Here is a 5,193-nt window from a genome sequence, read left to right on the forward strand (position 1 = left end):
GTGCTTGTGGCAAGTGATTGGATTTCTATCATCCAGTTTAAGTCAAGCATTCATTCAGCCTTTTCAGCATGATTCCATTTTACTAACAATAAATGTTATATTTTTGCTCCATTGATTTGAATGCTGACTCTGGTGTAGAACATATTTCTTAAAGTAACAAGAAATGCAGTAGATAATAAGCCCATCCACTCACACAGCTCAGCCTGAGTACGTTTAGGAAGGAATGAAAAGGGAAGGCCATTAACCACAAGGGAAAGAATAATTTCTCTGAAATCTCAAGTCCAGGTACATTATCACTTCCCATGTCTTTAACAAAATGTTGCCATAAACCACAGCATGCCGATAATAGCAATAATCCTTCCAAAATGGGTTGTTACCAGCAGTTAGTGACCAGTTTCTTAGTGAATGGCCTGAGGGAGAAAGACTTGAAGAAAGCTGTATTCACTATTTCCTCTCAGGCAATTTAACTGGATGCATTAAACTGTATTTTCCTTGGGATTTCAAAATGTTTGTGTTCTGACAAGGCACTCGTCTTAAGGCCTTTTGATTAAATCTCCAGCTCCACACAGTCTTAGGAAGTCCAACTAAGCAGAACCTTTATCCTGTGAGAGAGAGAAATTAAAGGCTCTTAATTAACAATCTCAATAGCAATCTGTAATGCACGGAAGCATGTGTGCCTATCCAACCATCGGGGCTTCTTTGTCAGTCATTGACAAACTGCAAGTCAACCCTTCGTCCATTCATATCTACATAGGGCTGATGACCCCTCGCTGCCGACCTCCCAGGGTTAGTGTGAGGATCAAAGGCGAAGGTTTGTGTATGAGTCTGGGTATGGCACAGTGTTCAGCTCAGTTCCAGGAAACAGTTCCTGCCAGACGCTCCTTCCTTCAACAGCAGTAACCAGGTGTGCTTTGACAGAGCTAACTGGTTAATCCTCTCATTATGCCCAGAGGCTTAAATTTTAACCCTGCCTCGAGAAAGGGCTTGAGGGTAGGAATGACGAGGTGGCACTAAATGAATTTTTTGCACAAGTTAGAACCCATTCAAAATTATGTTGAGAAATTGAGGCGTTTAACTTTCGAAGCTTATAAAATACAAACCTTGTTTCTTTTGAGAATGTAAAAAAAATTATCAGATATTCTGAGACATCTGATTATTAAAGCATAGCTCCTATTAGAAATCAATTATACTTAGAAATATATTATTCTTAAGATGCTGATGTACACAGTCCCCAAAGACTAGGGGTTTTGAAAAGATTAGAAGAGGTTTGAAAATTCCACCTGTGCTTAATAAGAATATATGTCAGATAAACTGCCCAGTCCTGTCCTTTGGAGTCACATACACACTTACAGAAGTTATTAATAAATGTAAGGGTGGCTGACAAAGACATCTCATGTGATAAGAAGGGTACAGCCTCATTGGAACAGTCACAACTATGTCATAGTAGTCAGAGATTTGACAGTTGCCTCTGAGGAACTTCAAAACAATATTACTATGCCATTTTTTGATACATTGTCTTTCTTGATCATGCCTAAAATAATTTCTTCTCCTGATTCATATTTTATATAAGTTAACATAGTACGATGAGACATGACTACCAAAATGCTTTTTCTTATTTCAAGATATTAATTGTAGGTAGCATGTCTAAATTGCAACTGGAATATTCTGATGGCATTTATATATCAAACATAAATCATTCAAAAACCTGAACAGGGTATTTAGCATTCTTTAATCCATCTGCTTCCATAGCCTATAGGTGTTAAATGAAACATTCCATTAGTAACCTAACTGTAAATGAAGGTAAAAATGATTGCCATTGCAAAGAATGTGGCATATGTCAGTATTGTCTGTTCCCGCTAGCTGAGATATACGTGTATGCGTGCACTAAGGGGGGAATGTAAAAACTGTACTTCTCATCTTACATGTATGTTAGATTTTTATATCTATATTTATACTGTATTATACTAGATTACTTATCATATATTATGCTTTGCTGTGTGAAAAAAATCAAAGAGTGTAATTAAAATCCTATTTATAGTAAGAGAATCAAATTGAAATTACACTTAAAAGTAAATTAAATATATGTCTGAGATCAGAATAGCCCCCAAAATACTGATAGCTAAAGCTCTCGGGCCAAGTCTAGCATCTAAGCTTTCACAAGTGTGCTGGGAAAGCGATATAGACAAGGTGCCGGTGGCGAGCATATTAGGCAATGGCGGCAGTCTGGTCCATCCTAGACGAGCTGTGATGGAAATGCAGACGCCACGTAATGCTGAAGAAGCGTTTTACAGGGTGAAACGGCCTTGAGGTGAAGTTCTCACGGCAGGAACAGGATTAAGCTTCAGCGAAAGAGGCAGGCACTGGACCAACCTACCCAACTCTGCTAGCCCTACAAGATACATGTAGCAACCATACAGCCTTTTCTCCTGTGTGGCAGCTCAGGGGAAGGAGTGGGAGGTTTGGCTGGAAAGCAGAACATAGCAGGGGCCCAGGCGGGAAGTGTGGACGTGGATGTAGAGAAGGGAAGCTTGGGAGACAGGAAAACAACTTTGTAGCTCTTCACTGGTTTATGTGGAGGACCAGCCTTTTGTCCTGTCAATTCACGTCTTGGGAAAGTGATGCAGACTCGAAATCCTTCTCGAAAGCTGAATTCCTTGGAAGGCAGTAAGCAAGTGTTTCATGACGAAACATCTTGAAAGAATACAAAAGTGAAGGAAGACACCATTGAGCTCCCCACCCAAGTAACATAATATCAATCAGAATTTACTAACTCAGTAGTCTATATTTGATGTGATACTAACTTCCTTCTTTACAGAGGAAGTTTAATCATAGAGCACAGGTTCTGGGTGGATGCAGTGGGGGCAACTCTAAGGCCTGTGCTACTGTCCTTGAAGGGTGACGAACAGGGAGAAAGGCCAGCTCTGACTGGAGTGCTGGGCAAGTCTGCAGTTTCTCTTTCATCTGTGAGAGTGAACATTATCTCTAGCTACCCGGGCCTCCATTCCACAGTGTGCATGCCATAGAGGGCTCAGGTAACATGCCTAAGACAGTAACCAGCTAGTACTGTGGCTTAAACATTTGCCCTCCCCCAAAGCCTCCTATGCTGGGCACTGAGTTCTCAGTGTAGCAATGTTGAGAGGTGCATCCTTTAAGAGGTAGGGCCTAGAGAGAGGTTCTTCTGCAGTGAGGGAATTCACTTCAGGGAATATTTGGACTCCAATCGTTTCTCTGGCTCCCTATTTTAGGTGTGATCTCTAAAAATTTAGCCAGCTTTAAGTATTTCATCACACAGTATAGAAGTTGCTAGTAGGCAAGCAAGTGACTGAGACCTCTTTCTCAGACATCATGCTGGAGTTGCCACCGCAGAAACACTGAGCGTCGGAATTCCATGGCATCAGACCTGGAAGACCATCTGCTTAGAAACACTTTACTTGATTATAAAGGACTTGTTCCTACAGTTGTATTTGAGGTCAATGTTAAAGTGTATATGCCCTCAAAGTGAATATTATGCAAAAGCAATGGTTCCTTGACCTATTTTCCTATTGTCTCAGCTCAAAGACTCTTTGCAAGGGGTGTTTCTACCACCATTTATTGCTTGCTTTGCAATAATGGAAAAAATTTAAAGGCTGTTTCTGAAATGCTTTCTTAGGAACGAAGTATGCAGAATTCTCCCATTCTTTTACTTTTCTTTCAGCATCACCAGAATTCCTGGTGACACATTTATCCAAAGAGTCTGACACCAATTCACTCTGACTGCTTATTTAAAAAAAAAAAAAAGTGTGTGCTGGAAAGACGGATCAGTAACCAAGAATACTTGTGGCTCTTGCAGAGGACTGGGCTTCCATTCTACACACACACACACACACACACACACACACACACGGCAGCTCACACCTGTCTGAAACTCTAGGCCCAGGGAGATCAATGCCCTCTTCTGGCGTCACAAGTACCATATGTATATGAATACATATAGGCAAAACCATCATACATATGAAATAAAGAAACCCCAAAAAGAAAAAAAAAAAGATGAAGACAGGCACAAGGCACTTGCACCATGGCCTCATAAAACTGAAAGAGCTTTCAATACAGGAGGTGCTTGATCAAGCAAAACCGTATCATGTGACCTCACAGAAGGACTTCTGCTGTGAACAGCTTCTCTTGTGCCGCTGTGCTTATAGCTCACTGGAATAGAGTTCAGCGGTCTTGCATATTTCTTTGCTCAAATGGGGCTCCCCTAGCCGAGGTCATTTTATTCCAAGCTCTTGTCAGGGCTGTGTCTGCATAATAGGCCATGACTGTCTTAATTATAGTTGTCTGTCCAAAATGTGTTGACAAAATTTAAAGCTGTCAATAAAATGCTCTCTACTAAAACTCCCACCCCTATATTTTATATTTTATAAGTTTCCTCTGCATCAGACTTTAATATAAACATCCAATTAAGAACCAGGCTATTTTTAATTTTATATTTCAATTACTTTAGTTTATGGCTTTTAATAGCTCTGCCAGTTGACCAGGTTTGAGAGTCACAGTAATGCAAAGTTGCTTTCGCAATAAAGCCTAATTCTGGGGTAGAATCAGCTCGCTGTGGTATCTAATCAACTGTCAACAGCACAGGGTTTCATCATGCAGAAGTGTATTTCCTAGTCAAATGTTGCAGTGGTAAACCCTTAACAATGCCAATATGTTTCCAGTTAGATGTATGAACAACAGAGGAGCCAACGATTTCCAGAGACACCCCCTTCCAGAGAAATTTCAAAAAACAATTTTGGACTCTTATGCCCTGGTTTGGTCTGGAATCAGGACGTAAGGAAATGGCACCCTGGCCACATGGTCGTCTGTTTCCCTTCTTCACTGATGGCTGTAAATAACATGGACATAATTTCTAGATTTTTTTTGTCCAAATGACCCGTGTTCTTGAGAGCAAAGAATGAGCCATATTATGAATAATGAAAGCAGAAAATAACAGGAAAGGTTTTATTGTAAAATCCATAGGAAGACAGAAATGTCTACAGAAAAGATTTACTTCCCTGTAAAATGGGAAGAAGATGGTCATTGCCTACTCTGGGAAGAATTTATACAGGAATTTGAAATCAAGTTTCTTCATACCTAGGAAGGTCTAGAAATCTCTTTACATTGTACCAAAGTTTTAGATTGTCACATCTCTCCCTCCCTCTTACTCTCTCCCAACCTCCC

Source organism: Grammomys surdaster, unplaced genomic scaffold (genome assembly GCF_004785775.1).
Source record: "Grammomys surdaster isolate TR1022 unplaced genomic scaffold, NIH_TR_1.0 125947, whole genome shotgun sequence".
NCBI lineage: Eukaryota > Metazoa > Chordata > Mammalia > Rodentia > Muridae > Grammomys > Grammomys surdaster.